This window comes from Prionailurus viverrinus, chromosome D4 (assembly GCF_022837055.1).
Source record: "Prionailurus viverrinus isolate Anna chromosome D4, UM_Priviv_1.0, whole genome shotgun sequence".
Taxonomy (NCBI): domain Eukaryota; kingdom Metazoa; phylum Chordata; class Mammalia; order Carnivora; family Felidae; genus Prionailurus; species Prionailurus viverrinus.
The window spans coordinates 11,229,262-11,254,267 of record NC_062573.1 but is presented as its reverse complement, the minus strand read 5'-3'; the positions used below and the strand labels follow the sequence as shown (position 1 = coordinate 11,254,267).

Here is a 25,006-nt window from a genome sequence, read left to right as displayed (position 1 = left end):
GAGTCAGAACCCACACAGACCAGAGGATTAATGTGTTACCCTTCTCTGGGAAGCCTTTTCCCTACCCCTCTCCCTCCTCCATTTGTGGAATTGGGACATCAGCATTCAACTAGGCTGAGGGATCGGCTACTGGTATACATTTTGGCAAAAATGAGATTACCTTTGAATTTCAGGATGAGAAACAGTGGAACAAAGTTTTCCCACTTGTATCAAGCCAATACAGGATACCGGAAAAAGAGAGCAATGATGCCTCTACAGTAGGTGCAGACCAGCCAGTGCTATTTCTTTGAGGGAGATTATCAGATGTGTATCTTGGAAGGCAGTAGGAGAACTCGAAAGGGTCTTTGGAATCAGACAGTTCTGAGTTTGATTCACTAGAACCATTATCTGCCAGATGTGTGGTATTGCAAAGTCACTTAACTTCTGGGGGAGTTAGTTTCTTACTGTGTGAAATGGGATCCATATTCTCTGTGTGTTCTGCCTCTATGGGCTGTTTGAGGAACAAATGGGATAATGAATGTGGAAGTCTCTTAGAGACATCTGAGTTAAGTTGATGAGTTTGTTATTTCTTCTGGGAAGATACTTCTCGCTTCCCGAAGGGACCACATAGCAGATCTCACTGAGTAATTAACGTGTAAACAACTTTGATTTTCCATTTCAATGACTCCCTCTCTTCTCTGCCTCTGTGTAACTTATATCTCTAGACTCTGCTAAAAGAAGGGAGTAGGAGGAGATAGCCTGCTTACTCTTGAAGATATCCAGAAAGAGATTTCTTTGGTTCAAATGTGGTCAGCAGAAAAACAGATTTATTTGCAGATAATAAAATTTCAGCCCAGGCACTATTTTTACATTCTTGGTCAGACAAAAGAATCGCTTCCTATGAACCAGTGAGAACAAAGTTACTGGCCAGGTTCTCCATTGCCCCAAACACTTCAGTCATACTTTCACAAAGAAAAATATTCTCAGATACAACAACAATATAATCATCAAAATCGGGAAATTAACATGTAAACATTACTACTGTGGAAATCTCAAGCCCCATTCAAGTTTTGCTAAATGTCCCAAAATATCCATTAGGGAAAAGGATCCAGGTCAGAATCGTGTGTCATGTTTACATGTTATGTCTTCTAGTCGCCGATCTGGAATGTGTCCTCATTCTTTTCTTGTCTTTTATAATCTTGAAGCTTTTGAATACCATCCACTTTCAGTTTGGGTTTGTCTGATGTTTCCTCCGGATCAGATCCAGGTAATGTGTCTCTGGATAAGAATATCAAAGGAGCCGTGTTCCTTTGTCTGGGCGTCCACGTCCTGTCACGTGGCACATAACTTTGATTTGTCTCATTTAGGGTGATATCCACTTTATATGTTCCATTACAATGTTGTCTGTCAGTGTTCTCTACTAAAGTAAGACTTTCACTCTCTGCAATTATTAAGTCTTTTGTGGAGATATACTTTGAAACTACATAAATATCTCTTTCCTCATCAGACATTCAGGTATTCATTGATTAATGTATGTTAGGATGGAATGGCGGTTTCTTATATTATTGACTGGGTTATATGTTACCAGATTTTTTTTTTAATTTTGATGTTCAAATTGTACAAGATTTGACCAGTAGAAGCTTCTTGAAACTGGCTCCTGTGTCCTTTAACATGTCTCCAACTTTCTGACTTGCCTTCTGACACAAGATATTTTGTTTTCCTTGTCCCACCCATTTCTGCAAAGAGCTCAGATTCCTTTTAGTGGAAATGGTATTAAAAACCTGAGATCATGTTATTGTGTGGTGTGTGTGTGTGTGTGTGTGTGTGTGTGTGTGGTGCATGACAGAGAAAAAGAAAGAGAAAGAAAGAGGAAGAGAGAGAGACGGAGAGCAGGAGAGAGGGAGAGGGAGAGAGGGAGAGAGGTATTTTGGTTTATGTTTGTATTATAACAACGTTAATTAGATGACAGCACTTTTCATATAGATTCCAATAAACTGTTAATAAATACTCTATGAAAAATAGAGATCCAAGGTCAACTGAGTCTGCCAAACACCAATATGCTTCTGTGTTTGGTGGCCATCCAAAAGGCCATGGAGTATGTAGTATCTATTTATATGGCAGTCTCAGCACTAGAATCATTTGTTGCTTCTAACTGATATAAATGGATTTTTTTAAAGTTTTACCTGAGTTCTCTACAACATATTTATTATCCCTGTTTAAAAATATATAGAGAAAGAGTGATTCCCTTTCCCTCCCACCACCCCAGTCCCTCATAGATGCCTGCTTCACAGGATGCTGAGGTCAACACTGTTCTGGGGAAGAAAAGACAATGGGCTGAGACTGTGCTGAGTCAGCACAGGTGTGAGGGCCTGGGGGCAGGGTCAAGGTACATCCAGTTCTGGAATGTGATGAAGTCTAAGTGCGCAAGGTGAGGAGGAGGAAGGATGAAGCCTGCCCTCACAGCTTCTTGGTAGCAACGGTGAGCTTCCAGAAGTTATGGAGCCTTTATTGCTTAGTGTTGGAAGGCACAGACTTTGGAATCAGATTCGCATTTGATTCTTGGCTTGTCCTGTAAGAAGGATGCGTGACTTTACGTATAATAACAGTACCTATCTTATAATGCCTTTGTGAGGATTAGACGTGACAGCTGCGTGAAACATACTTATCCCATTGCCTGGCATATGGTAAATGCTCAATAATTGGCATTTCTTTTTTGGTGGTGGTGGTTATTTCAGTATCAGTCGAGAGTTTGGATAGTCTCTCAGGGAGGTCTATAAAAGGATATGCAAGGCAATCAGGAATGAAGGAGACAGCTCTAGGAGACAGGCCCAGGATTTCTCCATCTTGGCACTAATGACACTTTGGGCTATTCAATTCTTGGTTGTGGGGGCTGTTCCGTGTATTACAGAAAGCTTAGCAGTGTCCCTGGCCTCTACCCACCAGATACCAGTAGCACCTCCCGGTTGCGACCACCCGAATCATTTCTAGGCATTGCCAAATGTCCCAGGGGGCAGGGGAAGGGGGTCAACTTGTCCCTGGTTAAGGACCACTGGGCTATGCATTGGAAGATATTTCCCAATGAGCTGAGAATTTTCCAGAATTACTTCTTACTTCACATGGTTATAAGGGGAGGAAGAGGGACAACTATGTGAGCACCCTGCCTGCCATCCTGACCCATAGCATATGCCAGACTTGACCAATCAAGTACCTGATCCCCTTAGGCAGTACTTGTCCCAAAGAAGGGCATATACACCTGGCTGGGCCAATACAAATCCTTCCCTGGGATCTTACACAACACACAGAAGAAATGGAATTCTGTTTCCTAGATGTTCCAGATGTAAGAATGGTGTCCATGCCCCATACCTTATGGAGGACACGGAAATAATGTGGTCAGCACAGAGACAGGAGCTAAGAGAGGGAGAGAGAGAAGGAGAAGGAGAATCTTTGTCTCTCCAGATCTGCCATGCATGAGCCCATCTCTGCCATAGGCATCGCCAGTCATGAGAACCCCTAGGTTCCCATTTATGGTTAAGATGTTTAGGGTTGCCTTTTATATAGATTGTGAAACCAGACTGGTTTCTGTTGCAATGATAAAGGAGAGGGAGGGTGTAATTAATAGGACAAGGTCCTTCAGTAAACCTGAGTGCATGGGACCCAGAATCCAGGCAGGAGAACCTGCCTTATGCAGGAAGGGCCATGTCCTGGAGATCATGGGGAGAGGGGTAGATGCAGACGAAGCGTGTCAGTGACACAAGTTCAGAGAGGTACCAGGTACCGCAGACTCCACAGTGGGGACTGTGTGTAACTATGTGTAACTGTGTGATAACTGTGCACAAGTTATCATCAGCAAGCCATCTACGATCCCACTTTTCTCTCTTCCACTCAAGAAAGAGTTTCAGAATCCAAGCAAGGACTAGGATTTTACTTATAATAATTTTGAATACACTATTTTGTTAAAAAAAGATCCCTGTAAGAGAGAAGGTATTTTCAAGCTTGAGTAATTTGATTGTTATTAGTATCACGTCTCTTACCAATTATCTAAAATCTGGATTTCAAATATTACAAACCAGAATAACTTGAGTGATTTGGCTATGTTTCATGTTGTGTTTCCTGCAACTTACCCAGATTTTTATTTTGGTGGGTCAGAGTTACTTCACTGGCTGACATAAGAAAATAGAAGTGTTCACTAACTGTCGATAATGCACACTCAATTTTTAACTGCCTTCTGGTTTATTCTTAGCACAGTGTCGCATCTGACAGAACTCAAGAGTTGTAGGAGATAGTCCAACCATCACTGGATGGTGGATTATACATGGTGTATGTCCGACTACTTATTCTAGACCTACTGCACAACTCACTAATCAATTCCGGCTTTCATTTTTATTGAGCCCACATGCAGCCTCAGAATTCTTCTCAACATCATGTTCCAGCAAATACAAAACTGGCTTTAAAGATGCAACTTATTTGCTATTGGTGACTGCTTCAAAAGCCCCTGTGGTTTGTTCTTATTCATTTTCTGGTGAAAGAGAAATAGTCCCCGGGTTCCGGCCAGGCTAAGAAGACCCTGGAGCAGCCTTGAGCATCCGACACTCTATTTTAGTATCCTTGCCCTCCCATTAAGAAGAGGTGAGATGTGATGAGAGGCACAGGCTGTGAGGCCTCGGGCTTTTATCTCTGGCGATGACATGGGCAGTGTGACATGCAGGGTAATGAATTGCCCTCTTTGCAGAAATGAATAAGTTGTGGTCGGTGATGCAATGATCAATTTGCTCCCTCACGTTAAGCTGTCCATTCATCATCCACACCTGCTGTCAGGAGCCCAGGGCCGCTGATATTGGCCTCAAGCCTCTGCCTCCGCCAGCTGAGCAACAGCCTTTGGTGCTGCCTCCCCAAGGCTCAAGGCTGCTTTTGATTACAAGCTCCGATGAAGAGCCTGGTTCCTGCTCAGCCACTGGGGACTCTGGAAAAAAGGACATCTCCGCTGACCTGGACCACGGAGATGCAGCCTACTAAAATGTGAAGGACCCCTTGACAGGTACCCAGGTGGCCTGTTCGACTGTTCCATCATGTGACAGTGGGCCAGCCCCAATGTTATCTCTGTCCCTCGGCATCTCTATGCTAAAGGGAAGGGATGGAGTCATCTGTCTCTCATTATCTCCTGCATCTCCAGCCCAGGAAGGCCTTCCACAAACATCTGCTATTGGAAGGGCAGATTAGGACTTTAACTCTCCCACTCACCAAGGCAAATAACAACATCTGTTAACTGCTGGTTCCTTGGCATCAGTGAATCGGTTCATTGACCCTTCACACCTGAAAAGAAGGTATAACTATCAGGTTTTGCTGATGAGGAAAATGAAGCATAGCAAGGTTAAGTGAGGTACCCAAAGCCACAGAGAGGTTGCATGGGAGTCCAAACTGAATCCAGATCCGCTTGACTCCAAAACCCTTGCCCTTTCTACTAGGAATCCTTTTAGATAGAGGGCAGGCCAAGAAGACACTCTAACCAAGCCAATTTCCTGATAGTTGTGTGGGTCCCGGGTGCCTCCAGGGCTGACGCAGGGGAAGGCCGGAAGGCCCAGAGGAGTTTGGGGCTGATTTCTGCATCTCTAGTTTCCAGTTTAAATTTTCAAGTTCCTGGTCAGAACTCAAGTTATAGAGCCAAGGTGGCTGGCCAGCAGAAACGTTGAGAAGCTTCTCAGTGTCTGGGGGATAATATGGGATATTTCTTCTTTTTTCTCAGCAGAGATGTTCAGTGGCCTGCATTGACATGTCTTGAGTCCCAGGCCCCGAGTAGGTTCTCAGCACCGTGAGGCTAATTCTAAATCATTTGCACATTGTAAGTACCTGATGAAGTTATTTGTTCACCATTTTGAATGGGAAAACTGAAGCTCAGGGAAGATGAGATATCTGCCCATGGTCATGTAGCTCATTAATGGGAGTGGAACAATTAGTCATTTGTTGGGTATTTCTGGCAACTCTGGTGGGATGGGATGGACAGTGAAATAGGCTCAGGGCCAGAAATTGTTGTGCTAATCCACACTTTTGACCTGGCCAGTATGTGAGCTTGGAGGGGTCATATTTGCCCCCAGGTGTGTGACCAAGGCCCCACCTCTAATGGTGGAAAAAACAATACCTTTGGACCTGTATGGGTAAAGATCTGAACCCACTTCTGCTCAATGATCAAATTGGTGTGATATTTTTTTACATTTTTTTCAGTTTATTTTGACAGAGAGAGAGAGAGAGAGAAAGAGAGAGAGAGAGCGCTAGCACAAATGGGGGAGGGGCAGAGAGGGAAAGAGAGAATTCCAAGCAGGCTCCATGCCATCAGCACATAGCCCAATGTGGGGCTCCAACTCACAAACCGTGAGGTTGTGACCTGAGATGAAATCAAGAGTCAGATGCTTAACCGACTGAGCCACCTAGGTGCCCCTTGATCTTAAGCAAGTTGCTTCCCCTTTCTGAGGCTCGCTTTCTCTTCTGTAAAATGGGCCAGTATTACATATCACATGGGGTTGTGAGATTACAAAGTTTGTCATTTTTTTTTCAGTCTATTCTCTACTAGGCACTATTGCTGTGGATATAACAGTGAGCAAGACAGAAAGTATCTCTGCTCATGCAGGATTTGCAGTTTAATTGGAAATCTAAACAAGTAATCACAGTCAAGTAGGACACATGCTATGCTGGGGGACAAAGGTCTCTTTCTGGAGAGGTTGATCCAGAACTTCTCAATCCTGGATGCACATTAGTATAAACCTTCAAAAGCTTTTAAAAAGTTCTACTGCCTAAGTGCTACCCCAGACCAAACAAATCAGAATTCCTAAAGGTAGGGCCTTTGATATATTTTTAGCTTTTTACATTAGCATAATTTCAGACTTTTGGGACAGAGTATAACTTTTGCCACTTCTGTTTAATATTGTACTGAAGGTTGTAGTCAGAGAAATTAGCCAAGAAATAAAGAAATAAAAGGCATTCTGATTGGAGAAGAAATAAAACTATCTGTATTTGTAGATGTCATGACTTTTCATATAGAAAATCCCAAGGAATACACACACACACACACACACACACACACGCACATACACACACGCACATGCACACACACAGAATTTGAATTAATAAATGAACTCAGTAAGACTTCAGGATACAAAGCCAATATCCAAAAGCTAATTGTATTTCTATTCAGTAGAAATGAAAAATTAAAAAATGAAATTAAGAAAATTTGGGGCACCTGAGTGGCTCAGTTGGTTAAGCATCCAACTTCCTCTCAGGTCACAATCTCACAGTTCATGAGTTTGAACCCTGTGTCAGGCTCCGTGCTGACAGCTCAGAGCCTGGAGCCTGCTTAGGATTCTGTTTCCATTGCTCTCTGCCCCTCCCCTGCTTGCTCTCTCTCTCTCTCTCTCTCTCTGTCAAATACAAATAAACATTAAAAAGAAAAGAAAAGAAAAGAAAAGAAAAGAAAATGACTCCATTTTCCATAGCATCAAAAAGAATAAAATACTTAGAAATAACTTTTTGGGCTGAGCACTGGGTGTCATACGGGAGAGATAAATCACGGGGTTCTACTCCTGAAACCAATACCTCACTGTGCGTTAACTAACTTGAATTTAAATAAATAAATTTTGTAAAAAATTCACAAAAGAAGTGTAAGATCTGTACACTGAAAACTAAAATAATGCTGAAAAAAATAAAGAAGGTCTAAATAAAATGCTCATGAATAAAGAAATTTGATACTGGAAAGATGGCAGTACTCCCTGAACTGATCTACAGGGTCAATGCAGCCCCTACCATCTCCCAGTGGATTTCATTTTTATTATTTGTTTTAGAAGTTTACAAGTTCATCCCAGAATTTATATGAAGATATAAGGAACCTAGAACACTTGAAACAGTTTTGAACAAGAAGAATAAAGTCAGAGGACTCGTACATCCCAATTTCTTTCTCCTCTTTTCTCTCCTCTCCCTCTCTCTGTATACAGAACATGTGCATGTGTACATGTGTGTGATGTGTATGTTTGCACGGTATATATTTCTTCTTAACTGTTTGAGAGTAAGTTAAAAACATGATGTCCCTTTACCCTTAATACCTCAATGTGCATTTTCCAAACCCAAAGATATTGTCTTGTATAACTCTTTGTTTTATTTTAAAGAGAGAGAGCGTGTAGGAGTGGGGGAGAGGGCAGAGAGAGAATCTCAGGCAGGCTCCACACTCAGTGCAGAGACTGATGCAGGGCCCGATCTCATGACCTTGGGATCATGACCTGAGCTGAAACTGAGACTCAGACACTCAACCTACTGAGCCACCCAGGAGCCCCTTTTATAACTTTTATAATACAATTACTTATATCAGGAGATTATCAGTGATGCAGTACTATCACCCAAAGAACACACTTCTCCGAGTGTACCAGTAATGTTCTTTTCTTTTTTTAAGATTTTATTTTTAAGTAACCTCTACACCCAACGTGGGGCTTGAACTCACAACCCTGAGATCAAGAGTTGCATGCTCTACTGACTGAGGCAGCCAGGCATCACTCACTAATGTTCTTTATAACAAAAGAAAATCCCAGCTTGGTCGGCATCCTTTCACAATGTTAAACGTGTGTCAACTCATCAGGTTGTAATACTTTGAATATATCACAATTTCATTTGTCAATTATACCTCAATAAAGCTGAAAAAAATAAAAAAAGAAAATGCCAGCTCAAAAGCTGCACTCAGTTGTTAGTCTCTTTGGATTCCTTTAATCTGAACAAATCCTTTTCCAGTTTTGTCTTTGGTGAGCTTGACATTCTTAAAGATATAGGTCAGCTGTTTTGTAGAATGTCTCATGTGTTCTCATGATTACATTTGGGTTGAGTGGTTTTGGTGGGAATACCCCCAGAAATGTTGCTCTGGCCTTCTCGGTGCATCATATCAGCAGGTTCCTTGTGGAGAGATCTGCTGAGATTATGCAACTATCCTGTTCCCCTTCCACCCACTAGGTCTGGCATGCATCCTCGGATTTTAAAAACTCACCAGCTTAAATGCATTAGCCAGGACTGAGGGTCACTCATTTACCCTTATCTAAGGAGGCAAGACCTGGCTTTCTGGAAGAAGAACCATTTAAACTGAAGCCTCCAGGGGCGCCTGGGTGGCTCAGTCGGTTGAGCCTCTGACTTCGGCTCAGGTCATGGTCTCAGGCTCGTGAGTTCGAGCCCCACATAGGGCTCTGGGCTGACAGTTTGGAGCCTAGAGCCTGCTTCGGATTCTGTGTCTCCCTCTCTCTCTGCTCCTCCCCCGCCCATGCCCCCCACCTTCAAAAATAAATAAAAACATTAAAAAATAAGTAAATAAAAATAAAATAAAGAAAATCAGAAGTGAAGGCAGGAAGTGATGTGAGGAGGGGATAGCGATGACTAGAGAGAGGAAATGGGAACTGGGCAATGCAATAGGCTTACTGAACAGCAGTGGCACTGTATGAGGTTGAGTGTTGACGATGGGGAGAGGTCAGGCGCTATGGACACACATGGAGAAAGGGCTTGTGGGATCACATACAGCTTCCTGGGGGAGGCGGCATATGCCGAGTCCTGTTGGCTGAGTATAAAGAAGCCAGATGAAGGGGCAGGTGATTCCTGTGTTCTAGGCAGGAAGAACTAGAAGCATGGAGGAACTAAAAGCACTCAAGAAGTTTGGATCTTGGGGATGTGGCTGGAAAGAGAAGCAGGGCCAGACCTCCAAGGCTGTGGGTCGCACTGAGAAATTTGGGCTCCATAGCTTCCTGGGAAGAGACAAGGGGAGCGATGGGAGGGTCTAAAGCATGTTTGTAATCCCAAGGAATCCACTCTAGCGGCATGCGGAGGATGACTCAGGAGGCAGGAAGGACACCTAAGAGGTCTATTTGCTAATGTTGTGGAGGAAATCCCTGCATCGTGTCCACACGGACTGGGGCTGGACAAGTGGGAACCATCATCACGGCTCCCAGCTCAGGGACGATGGCCAGGCACACCCATGAGTCTTTGCAGGATCTAACTGGATCTAACTGGGGTCTTTTCTGCAAGCTTTTGGGAGGACAGGTTAAAAAGAGGAAAACACCGTGGCACAGGGAAGAGACAGAGGACAACGACCTGTTGGCCAGGGACGGGGAAAAGGGAGGAAGAGCAAGGGGCTCGCTCCGGTGCGGAACGGAGACAAATGGGCAGTGAGTTCCGGAGAATACATCCTTTCTCTGGAACACTGGCCTCTCCATCAGGGCCCCGCACAGGCCTGTCAGGCGGGAGCGGAGCTTTTGTGCCTGTGCGGCTGTGCTCCCGTTGCCATGGCGATGGGGCCATAAGTCACGTCTGCTGCTGCTACACAGAGGCGCTGTGATTTATGCCTGCCCGGCTGGGATTGTAAACTTTTTTTTTTTTTTAATGTTCAAAATCCGTCACAGCAAGGGAGGGCGGGGTGTGCCTGGCTCACTTTGGAGGAGCGGGTTACAGTCAGACCTGCCTGCGATGCTCCTCCTCGCCCCGCGGGCACCGGGCCCTGGGTGCTGGAACTAGCAGCCCAGCAGAGCTCTGCAGGGCTCCTTTCAGACCAGGGGGAAGGGTTCCAAAAGCCTGAGGCTCATTCCTAAGACCAGAACGCTGCCTTACTCCTGAGACCAGTTCTTCCTCCTGTCTCCCTGGGGCCAAGTCTATGCAGGCCAGCATGCCTCTATATGCTTAATACGGTGGCTTCATAATCTGCCTGACACCCTCACCCCTTTAGAACTGGGTCTCTAGAAGGATGTCATGGAAGGAGCATGAATTTGAAAGCCTACCTCCTGAGCTGCAGTGTTTTACACCTGTTCAATGGGGATAATATAATTTCATCTAAGGTAGGGCTCCTCAATCTTGGCACCAGTGAAATCTGGGTTTAGGTAGTTCTTTATTGACATTTGGAGTTGAATAAATTCCTTATTGAAGGGGGTGGAGTGTGCACTCTAGGATGTTTAGAGTCCCTGCCTCTACCAGGAGCATTTTCCCACCGTGGCCACCGGAAATATTCCCAGAGATTGCCAAATGCTCCCTAGGAGCTAAATCATCTCTTTAAAGCCCATTTTGCAGATGAGGGAAGTGAGGCTTTCCCCCTTTGGACCTAGAGTCCCTCAGCTCTCATGGGCAACCAAAATCTTTCCCCGAAGACCAGGTCCGTTCTGGGATATGTAGATTCCCTTCCTATTTCCTGTCATGCCTTCCAGATACTGTATTCACCCCACTGGCCTGGACACCCTCATCCATCCTGCAGCACCTGTACAACCCCAGTGTGCAAATGTCATGCACCCTCTCAGGCTGTCCCATTTCAATGTGCCAGTCTTGTACATGAGGGGATGCTGGCAGGGCTGGAAAACGCCCTGGAGGGGAGGAGGGAGAAAAAGGTGCACTGTGGAGCCATACTCTGCTCCAGGAACTCTGTACCTAAGATGCCTTCAAGGGGTCTGGAGTGGCTTGCTAGGACTCACTGGGACTACCATGCATGCTCCCCCCTTGCCCCCAAAACCATTCTCTCTCATTTCCTTATTCTTTTTTCCCTTTTTTAACTTATAGTAACACAGACATAAAATTTACTATCTTCACCTTTTTTTAAGTATACAGTTCAGTGACATTATGCACACTCATATTGTACAACTATCGCCACCATCCATCTCCAGAACTTTCTCGTCTTGTAAAACTGAAGCTCTGAACGTGCCAAACAACCACCCCAATCCCCACGCCCCTCGCCCCTTGGCATCCACCATTCTGTTTTCTGTCTCTGCGATTTCCGACTACTCTAAGTACCTCATATAAGTGGAATTATACAGTATCTGTCTTTTTGTCACAGGCTTATTTTTCTAAGAATACCCTCAGGGTTCATCCACGTTGTAGCACATTAGAACTCTCTTCCTTTTTAAGGCTAAATGATATTCCATTGCACATACGTACCACATTTTGCTTGTCTGTTCAACCACTGACGGATGCTTGAGTTGTCTCCACGTTTTAGGTACTGTGCACAATGCTATAAATCTATTGTTCCTTTTTTAAAAAAATTTAATGCTTTTTTATTTTTGAGACAGAGAGACAGAATGCAAGCGGGGGAAGGCAGAGAGAGAGGGAGACAAAGAATGTAAAGCAGGCTCCGGGCTCTGAGCTGTCAGCACAGAGCCCAATGTGGGGTTCGAACCCACAAACTGTGAGATCATGACCTGAGTCGAAGTCGAACTCTCAACCACCCATGGCTGAGCCACCCAGGCACCCCTCTTCTTCCTTTTTGAAACAACTTGAAGTTACATTTCAATGACTCGTTCATCATGCACTTACTGAGTGATTACTGAATGCCAAGGGAAAATGGAGTTTGCAAAGAGCATGAATCACAATCCCTTTCGAAAGGCAAGATTTTTTAAAAAGCCTAAAGAAGGATTCTCATACTGGGTTAAGTTTGGGGTAAATCATAAGAGCCAATATATTTGTGCCAAATGCATCATACATTACATCACTTGATTCTCAAAGAGATCTTATGGGGCAGCCATCTTTACTCTGTTAATGTAGAAACAGGCCAAGCAAGGTAAAGCAACTTGCCCACCTTAACCAAATGGGGGTGGCATTGCTGGGATTTGAGTCAGAGCATCCGGCACTAGAGCCTGTGTGGCTAACGTCTGGTCTATGCTGAGCCTAGAGTTCCAAAAGCCTAGATTACTATGAAGGTTTTCATCTTTTTCACTACTTTTTTTCTCTTGGCTACTTCCTTTTCCTCCTCTGCCAGTTGTAGGTGATGGTACACATCTACCCACTCAGGATTTGTTCCTCCTCTGAAGTATCCAACATGCCCATTCTATTTAAGCCTACACTTTCCATGAGGGCCTTCTACAGGGTCAAGGAGACAGAATGTGGAGCTCAGCAGCAGCTGGCCTAACAAGCCAATAGCAGAGAGGACAGCCCTCTGCTCCGCCCTCCCCAAAGAATGTTGTGTACCATTTGAATCTCAGTGGGCTAATGTGGTACTACCGGCAGTGGGTCTCAAGAAATGTTGGTCCTGAGCCTGTACCTCATTAAATACTGTTGGGGAGACTGTGTGCAGACCTTGCTTCCTAAAGACTTGCGATGTTCATTAACATATTACCGTCCTTGGGAATGCTGCCACCCAGGAAATCAATGTAGCAACTTCATTTATCATAGGATTTTTAAACCCTTCAAATTAGAGAATCCTCCTTTTTTATTCTGTTACATTTACTAACCCCAAAGTACTGATGTTATTTGGAACGCCTCTACAACAAGACGGTTGTGTTTATAATGAAGTACAATAAACACCATGAGGCAGGAAGTTTTGATAAGGACGTTTGATGTTAAGGATATTTATGGGTAAGGGGGTTGGGTGAAACGCAGAGACAATATAAAGAAATTTGTCGAGCAATTTATTGATAATATCAAAATATCCCCATGACGGTGCCACTGCAGCCACATCAAACTAGGGTCATCAAAATGCTCTGTATCCTTGCTCTGAGACACTGACTGTGCCTAGGACTGGAAGTGCAAATATGGCTAAGATTCAGGCCTTGACCTCCAGGAACACATAGATACCAGATAGGGGCAGAGTGGGAATACTCACTTACCATTAACTATAATGCAAGGCAATGAGCTGTCCCATAATTAAGAAATTCTATTGGCATGAGCAAAGTGTTAAGGGGGTCACGATTCCAAGTGGATGGAAGGAAGATATGTTCTGGAAAGGTTGCTCAGAGGAAGTGACACTTCTGCAAGCCTGTGATGGATGGAGAGAGTGTGCCAGGAACACGGCAGACTGTGTGAGCATGAGGACATTTCAGGCAGAGGTACAACACTGGTGAAGACAATGAGATAGGAATGTGTCTGGCATTTTGAGGAAATGGCAAATGGGGACACGGTGAGAAACAAGATCACAGAGGGGATGGTGGTCATATTCTGAAGCGTTAACGTGTATCAGGAGAAACGGTTTGGATTTTTATTGTGAGGCTCTGTGGGGCAAGTTGGGGGGCTCTAAATGGTTTTAGCAGGAGATAGGCATGGTCCAATCTGTGTAGCAGTTGGATCAGGCATGTGCATGGGGATACAGGGAGAACTGAAAGCAGGGAGGCTCTTTGGGAGGTTTTGAGGCTAGGAGTGTTAGGGAAGATGAAGAGGCACGGACATTTTGAAGGCAAAATGGGAAGGTTGTGCATTCATGCTGGGTCTCTTCCATTTATTCCTCCACATCAACCCTCAGCTCATCCTTACCCTGCTTTGGGCCTCAGGAGGTTGAGTTTGGTCGACAGGCTCGATGGACTCTCTTGTCTGGGCTCCTGTTGGGTCAGCCAGTGTGGGGGCACTAGCAGAAGGTCTGGTGGGAGGTGGTTGAGTGAGGTTGGGATATTTATTCCCCTGGCTTCTTTCCTGTCTGTGTCTCTTGACTGAAGGCCAACGCTCCTGTCAGGCAGTATTCTGCATGCAATTCTCTCTCCAGGCTCTGGTAACCTCCCCCTCACCTTGACCCCCTGATACCTGCCACAGTCTACTGCATATCCCTTGTTGTTTCTCCAGAACTTCCCCCCCAACTTTGTGAATAGCTTCCTTTTAAACCTTTCCCAGCTTGAGCAATCCACCTGCTTCTGCTGGGACCCTCTTTGATATTAGTTTCCTTTATGAATAAGGGGAAAAGGAGGTAAGCCTAATATCCAGATCAATTCATTTCTCATTGAAATATCCAAGTCATCTTTCTGACCAGACTGCACTGGTGCATGTATGTGTGTGTTGAGGAAAAAGGGGAATTGAGACTTATCCGGCAGAATAAGATGTGCTAAGGCAAACGGGTGGTCCTACCCAATCCCAATGAGTGGGTCTTGGAAGGCAAAACAATTGCTTAATTTAGTTTATCTTGGTAATCACTACCCCTGCGTTTCTGCTTGAATAATTTAAAGCCTGGATGGTTTAGGTGAGAACAGAGCAAAGATATCTAAGGGAACATTGTGAGACCATGACAAACAACACAGCAGGAGGCTATGAAATACCCACAGGCAGAAGGTGGATTCTATTGACCTAGAACCAGCCACATGATGGCATAGAAATGGGAAAAAAAAAATGACTCAGATGGTCACTTCCAGTTTGTGAGCTTGTAACTGTTTCAACACGTCTTTGGAATGCTAAGATTCAGTTCAAGACCCTTGTAATGAGGGTGGTTTGTTTACACCTTAAATTAGAGTGTTCCATTTTTAAAACATTACAAGTGAAAATGATAGTACAAGACAGTATCTAGGAAGCACCTCTATAGAGGCCTCAATTCTGCCTCAAGCCAGAAATCTATTTCAGAAAATCTGTTGGAACCAAGACGAGATTATCCAAATATACCCCCTGAGATAACAGATAGATAAAAACAGACAGACGGAGTGAGCCCCATTTCTAATTCATTCTCAGTATTTCCATCCACATGACTATCTGTCTCCTGCATCTCAGCAGCCAAAAATCCCCTTTCGTTTTACCGGGACACACACATCAAGTCATCAGATGCAAAACCGGAAGGAGCTCTGAATACTACCAGTTGACAGTTGGCAAACACCTGACTCTTCTGTTCCAACTCCCATCAATACTGAAGGCAGGCTTCATGAGCTGATCATGACACTTTTCCCACCTGAGTCTGGTCTGCAGCCTCAGAAATCTTCTTAACATAATATGGTAGGCGTCCCCAACGCATGAACTGAAGTCGGCACATGAGATGTCCAGTAGCTGCCATCCATGATTCAGTCCAATCTCTCAGGCAGATGAATAACTAGAAGCCCAGGGAGGGGCTTTGAAGTCATGTGTTAGAGGAGATATGCAACTGATGGCCCCCTACCCAAGCCCCAATCTTCCTCCCATGCCATCTGTACACTGTGATCCCACTCCCTAATCAGAGACGGCTAGTCTGGAGGGGAGCTCCTAACCCATTCCAGGCCAGTAAGATTCCTTCTCTAGGATCTTTCAAACTGCAACCTTAGGAAGAGAAGAATTCACTCTTTGGGCTAAGAGCACAAGGATATGGGGGACTCAGGATTATCACAACTCCTGCTGTGGAGTGAGAGTAGTCAGGATGCAGTTGTGCATGCAGAGAGAAAGAAGCCATCATGAGACGATGCAGAGGCAAGACAGAACGCTAATGCCATGTAATTCCCTCAACCCTTCCTCCAACCCCTGTGGCTCAGCTGATCTCCCTCTCTTCCCATGGTGTCCTTCCAATGCAGCTGTCATTAACTCATTTGAATTGAACTTCTGTCTCCTGAAACCAAAAATATACCAACTGATAGGGAGCAGAATGGGCTTCCGTGCAGTGAAACAGAGGAAGGGAGGCACAGTGGCGTGACTGACACCGGTAGGTTCCTGAGATCACAAGCTCTGTGTTCTAATCCCAAACCTTCTCACCAGCTGTGCTGCCAAGGGTCTTAGAATATCAGCTCCTCACCTGTGAAATGGGGGGATAAAAGTAGCATTGAACTTGGAATATGGCTGTAAGGACCTCACATAGGACATTGTGCGGAGGAGGCTTCTGCCTGGGTAGGCATGCCTGGAACGCCACTTATAGCTGTCTTTAGGGTGAAGCTGGGACTCAGACACAGATATCCTGACCCCCAGCCCAGTATGCTTGCCCAAAATTGCACTTTTAATGTCTCCCTCTCCCTCTTTTCATCCAAAGAGCCACAGTCCTATTTCAACATCTGAAGTCCCATTTGAAAAGTGTTTAACTTCTAATGCAGATATAACAAGTCGTTTCTCAGATTCACTGTATCTGCAAAGCCTTCTATAATTCAACATCAAATATTTATTATTACATTTATTAAAGTTTTAATAATTTAGCATCTCCTGCATGTAAGGGAGAAGCTTAGCTAACTGGTTCCCCTTTATCCAACCTGGGTCACTTCAATATTTATATTCCAAAGTCTCCATTTGAGTTTCATTTAGCAGAGGCTGTGTCGTGGGCCCTCCGCCTGAGCTCACAGTTGGTGCGTGCTCCAGCCTCCCCAGTGGCAAAGACTAACAGAAATCTGGTGCTGAACAGTGTTTGAAGAGATTTACCGAGCCTGGGCAGAAACTCATCCTAATAGACTTCACTTTTATTATGATCGCTAAACTGAAATGGGGGAAAATATATATGTCTCCAGGCTCACTGGCTGAGTGACAGGCAGCCAGGATGTGAAGAGATGTGGGTATGGAGTAGGTCCATTTGAGGGAGCGTAGAGGCCTTTAAAGTAATGCTTCTCGGAGGGACTTCGTCTTCCTAGAACAAGGGAGGGATGTGGTGGTGCAGGGCAATTGTTAATGTCAAGTCCTATGAACCCAGCTGTGAGTGACAGACACACTCCCTACTGCCCCCACAGCCTCTCCCTTTTCCCATGTAATATTTTGTCTTCCACTAGCATGGAATGGACTTCCACACACACACTCAGTGGACTAAACGGTCCACAAAGATGAAGACAGAAAATCCAATGGGCTTAGGTCCCGATCTTACAGAGATTCCCCCACATCAACAACAGCCAACATTTACGAAGCAGTCACCAGACAGCTTGCATTCAAGTCTTCGTTCTGCTACTCACTACTCATAATATGTTGGACAAAGAAATTAAATTTTGTGTGCCTCAGTTTCCTCACCGGTAAATAATAGTGACTCCGTCATTCAGTGGTTGTGGAAGTCAGAACTGATACATATAAAGGGCTCCGAGAGGGCCTGGCACAAAATAAGTGTTCAATACATGGCTATAATTATTATTTATGACTGTGGGCCAAGAGTTTAAATGTTATTCAATACTCACAAAAACACTCAGGGGCGCCTGGGTGGCTCAGTCGGTTGAGCGTCTGACTCTTGGTTTCGGCTCAAGTCATGATCTCACAGTTTCATGGGCTTGAGTCCCGCATCAAGCTCTGCACTGACATCATGGAGCCTGCCTGGGATTCTCTCTCTCCCTCTCTCTCTGCCCTCTTCCCCACTTGCTCCCCACTCTCGAAATAAACTTTAAAAATAAATCCAAAGATATAATAGCAATTCTTATTCTTATCTACAGATAGGAAATGGAGACGTGGAAAGTTTAAGTTACTTGCCCAAGGTCAGTTAATGAGGGGTGGAGCTGGCATTGGAACTCGAGCAGTTGGGCTCCAGAGCCCACACTAATCCCTTCGCCTAGTACTCCTCTCATCGGGCGGGTAAGTAGGTTGCCTACTGAAGTTCTCTTGCTCTTTGGGAAAGGAACTCTATGTGAGTAATTGGTGAGGAAGGGAAAGTGGGTGAAGCTCGATGGGGCTGATGCTACATGATGAGGGCTAAAGAAGCCCACTCCTGTCCCAGCATCCCCACTGGGATGCACTTCAAGGTTGCCCGCCATGAGTATACGCACACCACCACCATCACTAAGATCTGCTGAGGTTATGGGGAAGGCAAAGGCGAAAAGTCTGAGTTTCACTCACCTCCAATAGGAGGGAGACATCTTGAGTACCTGAGGTCTGAATCAAGGGACACCCTCTCCTCCAGACTCTGCTTCCTACAGGCATTCCCATCCATTGCTCCTGTGTAATGGACCACCTGCCTCACTCCTGCCTACCCTACATATCCTGATGTCCTGCTGCTCTGATGATCCCTGGCCTCCACCACTGATGCCACCTGCTCAAGAGGAAGGTGCACACATCCCATCTCTGTACTGTGAACTGTGCCTTTTATCACCTGATCCCCCTGTGCCATATGGTTACCTCCCTATTTGTAGTACCGTGTCTACTCAAACTTCTAAAACACTCCACTCGTTGAACACCAATTACATGTAAGGTGCTCTACGAGTTACTCTATACACATTATAATATCCTCACAACCACCTGAGGGAAACACAACCATCTCTATCTGCCAGGTTCAGAAAGGGTAAGGGGAGGAAGTAAAGTTACTTGAACTAAAGAGTTCAGGTCGTAAATTGTGCACAAAGACTCATGTCCAGGTGTGTAGGATTCCAATCCTACACTTTTTCCAACTGGTTCATCTCTTTCTGATCTTTATATTTCTAGAACCAGCACAGTGTCTGTCGCACAGAGATGTACCTACAATGCTTCTGTTGAGGGTGTCACCTTAAGATGCACAGCCCACATTTCCAGAATACATTGCATCTGCCTGGAGGTAGTGTCTGGAAAAAGCCGGATTCTGGTATCTGGGACATTCACACAGGAGCACCTGCCGGGGGCACTCTCCTCAGCTGTCCTCAGGGGATTCTGCTGATTCTGCTAGGCGAGGTAGCCCACAGCCAAGGGGAGAGAGAAGAAGAAAATAGCATGCTTGTTCTGTTTCCTCTCCTCTTCTCCCTGCGCCCCTTGGCACCAGCCCCCAGACACAGGCTCCCTCCTCAGACATGCCACTTGCAGTCCCCATGCCTTGTCCGTGGAGAGGGCACCTGTGGGGTTTTCTGTCCAGCATCCATCCACCACCTGTCCTGATCTTTCTCTAGGGAACAACTGTACCTGCAATCTCAGTCCACATGGTAAAGGTGCCTCTGCCCCCACTGGCTTCGAGGGAGGGTCAGTGACCACAGGTCTGGAAATTTGAGCATTTTGCCCCTTTAGACACTGATCTGGGATACTGGAAAATGTCCCCAAACAGGACAAATAGGGGCAGCACAGTCTAGAGATGAGAAGCATGGAGTCAGGAGTCAGGTTCCCAGGATTCAAATTCTGGTTCTACCGCTTCCTGTCTGTGTCAGCTGGCAAGCTGAATGACCTCTTCGTGCCTTAGTTTCCTCAAGCATTAAACGGAGCTAATAATGGGTGAAGATTCAATGAGCTCATTTCGGTAAAGCACTTACATCATTGCTTCCTTATAAGGGTACTCGTTATGGTACTATGGGCCCATCTAGATAACCCAGGATAATCAACCTCTTTTAAGGTGCATAACTACATATGCAAAGACCATTTTTCCAAATAACGTAACATTTACAGGTTCTAGGAATTGGGAGCTGATACCATCGAGGGTCATTATCAGTCTCCCACAAATGGAGTCAGAAAATCGGCCTCTCTATCAAGTTTCCAGGTGTGCTGATGCTACTGGTCCAGGGACCACACTCTGAGAACCAGTGACCTAGTGATTTCCTGCTAAAACTTCACAGTTTCACCTGAAGGTCTCTCCTCTTTCTCTGTCCTGTTCTTTCCTTCTATCCTCTTGGGCTGTCACCAAATATGACATCTTTTGGTTTGCACTTTTGTCCCAGCTGAAGCACTGAGATCTCTGTCTGAACATTTTTTATATCTCTAATACTTAGCCTGGCATATAGTAGGTGTTCAGTAAATTCTCAGGGCTTGGAATTGAAAGGACAAATGAACAAGGAAGCATTCCTAATTCCATTCTGAACAAATTCAATGTGAAAATTGTCACCAAGTGAGAAATGCTGGCTTTCATTCTGATATCCCATTATTCTTTCAAAATTGTGCAGGAATTAACAGTAGTTCATCATTTCCTTTCCATTGATTGGAGATCATAGAAAAATCATTGAGGGGCTCCAAAAGCTGGGCTTTGTGGATGATTATTATTCCAACTATAATAGCTATTCTTGCATTTCTCTTCTAAGAAGAATCGGCTCTGGGTGAAATTGTGAAGGCTCAGTGTGTAGAAATAAGTGTTGTTTGCCATGCTTCTCTCTCCACAAGGATCTTTTATTTCATCTCTCAAGTCAGTATCTTGTTCCACACTCCTGGCTACTGTGAGATCCATGGAAGCAGAGGTGGGTCTTAATGTCTCTGTATTCCTCAGGTATCTTGGCACAGTGCCTGGCACACAGGAGGGGCCCAGCTAAGGTTTTGAGAATTGAAAAGAGTCTGGATGCAATTTAACGAGAGCTCACTCATCCACCTTTGTAGCTGACATCGTTAGTGTCTGAGAATCTCATTCCCGGCAGCTTCCCACTAGGACAGGCTGGGAACACGGCAGATGTCCCCGGGGAGAGTTCTCTTCTTTGGCCTTTCAACTCCTCAGACTTGAAAGTCTTCCCTCTCGCCTTAGATTCTACATAGCCAAAATGCATCCACAAGTCAAGGTTAATTGCTAATGTTCTCTCTTGCACTTTCTTAATCCTTTTGGTCTGGAATTGCTTTTTTCTTTTCCAACCCCCCAAGGAACTCCATGTGTATGGCACGCATATCCCTTCATTCCTTCTACACATATTTTCACACACATGAAGCCAGAGACCTACCACACTGTACGAGACTTTGTAAGTTAACATTTAAGTCTTCCTTGAACCCCATGCATGACAAAGGGATGAATGTGAGCTCTCACACACTACTAATTTTAAGATGCATCATGGATTGGATGTAGCCTTTTACCAAAAGGAGAAAAGAATTAAAAAGAGAAGGAGAACACAAATATGTTACACTACGTTACAGTAACAACAATCGTGATAACTAATGCTTCTAGATAATTCCCCATGTGCCAAACTCAGTGCTCTCCAGTGTATTATGTCACTTGATTCTCAACAACACACTCCTACATGGTATAATCTTCTATCCATATTATCCACAAGGTGAAACACAGCTCCAGAAAAGCTCGCGCAGTAAGCAAGTGGTAGAGGTGGGATTTGAACTCAGGCAGTTCAGCTGGGCTCCAAAACCGAACAAGAACTACCTTACGTAATAAACTGTATGGTTAGTCAAAACGCAGCATACATAGAGAAAAGTGTGTAAATCGTTATCTATACCGCTTGGTGAATTTTTATAGGAGAACACACCCATATAACCACCACCCAGATCAAGAAATCAAACACTGTCAGTATCACATAAGTTCTTCCCTGTTTCCCATGAATCACTGCCCTCTCTTTCAACAAAAAGTAATCCTTATCATTTCCTCTACCAGCACAGATTCATTTTTACTATTTTTGATCTTCACATACACATAATTTTGTGTGTCTTCTGTGTCTTCTATAACTCCATATTATATTTGTGAGATTCACTGATGGCAATGTGGGTGGTTGGTTTTTGTTGTTGTTGTTGTTGTTGTTAATATTCATCGCTAGTAGTATTCCATGGCATGACTATTTCATTATCTATTTCATTTTTTTAACTGATGGGATTTGTGGTTTTTTTTTACACCCTTTTAGGCAGGGTGAATGAATGCTGCTATTAGCATTCTTGAATGTATTATTGGTGGTACATATACACACATTTCTGCTAAGTATATTATTAGAAGTAGAATTGATGGATTGCACCATATACTTTAGTAGATTCTGCCCAACAGGTTTACGTACAGGTCATGCTAACTTACATTCCCACTACAAAGGTTTCAGAATCCCAGTTGTTCTAGGTTCTCACAAAAAAATTTGTTCTCATCAGTTGTTTTAAACTTAGCCACCCAACTGGGAAGAGCCTGTATGTTTGACCACTAAATTGCTCTGCCTTCCACAGTGTGAGATTCTGTATTTTCCAAATGACTTGTCCCAAACTAAAACACAACAAAAAAGTCAACAGGCAAAGCATCTTTAAGTTTTCCTTCTGATTCTGCTGTAATGCTTATCTTTTTCCTTTCTGGCTTGGCTTTTGAACAGCCTTTCCTCTATTCTCCTGGCAGTGATTCTATGGCTTATTATTGGCTATCTATAATTACAATCTATTATTTATTAATTTGTAACATATCATCTGACTGGAACTTGTTAATTCTTTAAACACCCATGATCACTTGCCTGGGCAATGTCATGTCAAACAAGCTTTATTAGTGCAGCTTGGAGAACTCAACCTACATAGTGTGGATTCTTTTGAATGGTGATGACTGCCATCTTTTATCCACCCTTGCAGGGAAACCAATGGGCACTGGTGGGAGGTATGCTGAAGGTAAGACTTAAAAGGCTGTCTGCTATTTCTCCAAGACCAGACAAATCATGAGGGCACCTTTGAGGAGGATAATAACCTAATGCCCTAACCAAACCAAATATTCTTCAAATATTTGTGTAACTTTTCTTTAGAGGAGAACCTCAGTGGTTTGTGAAGGAAGGGTTGAGAAGGAGTTTCCATAGCTACAGAACACCATCCCCTCCTCCCATCCTGAGCAGTTCTGTTCTGGCCCCAACTTGGTGTAAGTGTGTGCGCCATGTAAACAGGCACAGCCTTCTTAGCAGGAGGTGAGAAAAAACATCTCCTTGTTATTGACTCATGCCCCCTGAAGGTCTCACCTTTTCCAACTTACCACACTATCCCTTCTAACTACATATAATACTCTTTCTGAAATGTATGCTAGTACTTATACTTTTTCTTTTCTTTTCTTTCTTTCTTTTCTTTTTTTTTTTTGTTTACATTTCTAAAGATGTTTTAGAGTCCCTGCATGCAGATATTCTGGGCCCTTCTTTTCTGGATTGCTAATTCAATGCAAATCAGATTGGATCAGAAAAGGCAACTGAGTCATCCTGTGGATTATGGTCTTTCTCAATAGCCCAACATAGCATACGACTTTCTTGACGCTGTTTTCCCCATCATTCCCAGTTTCTACTTGAACTCTACTGTGGTTGGAATTTAGTTCATCTAACATGGGTATAATGTAGCACTGGGAATGTATCACATACTAGTGTTAATATATCATGCTACTTAATCATTACAACAACTCTTGGGAGATATTTCAGTAAAATAATTAAAAACATGGGTTCTGGAGCTCAAGAGATCATGGGCTGAAGCTTGGGTGCAGCACTTACTAGTAAAGGCATCACTCTTATGCCTCACATTTTCTTTTTAATCTGGAAATTCAAATAATAATAGCATCACCTTAAGGGGTTTTTGTTAGAATATAATGAGATAATGTTAGCAAAGGGTTTGGTATGTAATGGATAATCAATGGCTATGAATTATATTATTGTTACACTCTGTGAAGAAGGCACGGTCTATCCCAATTTTGCTAAGAAAATGGAAAGTTAGCAAATTGAATTTGGCCAGGATCACATACTTCATACACGGTAGACATGGGCTTCTAACTCAGACCTGTTCAAATCTGGAGTGAGTGTTATCATGACACCGGTACCTTCACTGAAATTACAAATTCAATGTCAACAGTGCAGAACTTGGAGGAAAGCTAGAGGAGAACTTTCAGCTGATATCAATCAAGATCACTGGGTCTCCTTGAGAATAGCTCCTCAAACAGATGATCTTTGCTCTACTTTTAAAATATGTAATGCAGAGAAACCTTAGCACATGCTTTACTCAAGTCCATTGGCCTCAAGTCTATCAAGAATAGAAATAATGGCAAATTGCCATGAATTTGTGTGTGTGTAAAACCATCTTAGGTCTTAATAATTACCAATTTGTTTCCTAAGTGCTACCCATTAACAATTTATTCTTTTTCAAACTCTCTCTTTTGGGAAATATCAACATCCATGTTAGGGGCATTTCACCATGAAAAGTTGAGAAGGTGAGAATAAACAAATCGCAAAGCAGAGACCAACCCAAACCCAATCCAAAGAGTTGGATTTGGGAGCTTCTTATCAAGATGCCACATACATACTGATGACATCTGGATTCAGAAAGGCCCAGAGCCAGCTATGCAGTGGTAGAATCACAATCACAAGGATGAGGCTGGTAAGGCATGATTCTGAGTTCCAATTTAAGAGTGACCAAGCTGTGCATGTGCCGCTTTCAAAAGCCGAATCAGAGTCCATTTTTAGTAACATTAAAATTTCTGGAATGCTTCCCCTAATCAAATTGGAAGGAAAGAAAACAAAAACAAAAACAAAAACTTCCACTAGAAAGCTCCAGAATAGTGACAGGAGCAAATCTAAGGCCACTGGTTTAATTAAATCAATAAACATCTAGTAGTTGTCCAATATGTACTGGGAACTGGGGATTAGAAAGCTAAATAAGTTATTTTCTTTGACCTTGAGAGATTCACCACATAATGGGACAGAATGATATGTAAGCAACTAATTACAGCACAGTAGAGCAAGTCTATAATGAAGTTAACTACAAGGTGCAAACATGTAAGGAAAGATGTAGTCTCCATCCTTTCCTGAATGAAGAACAAATAAATTTGCCCTGTGCATCAAGAACCTATGGATTAGTCCAAAGTCTGTCCCAGTACCAGAGTCACAAA

The 25,006-nt window shown here is 43.8% G+C and overlaps 1 protein-coding gene across 4 annotated transcripts in view; it reads right to left on the bottom strand.

The window, feature by feature from the left end:
- Window positions 1-25,006, bottom strand: part of ASTN2 (astrotactin 2) — an 876,392-nt gene that overhangs the window by 431,420 nt on the left and 419,966 nt on the right. The window lies entirely within an intron of this gene.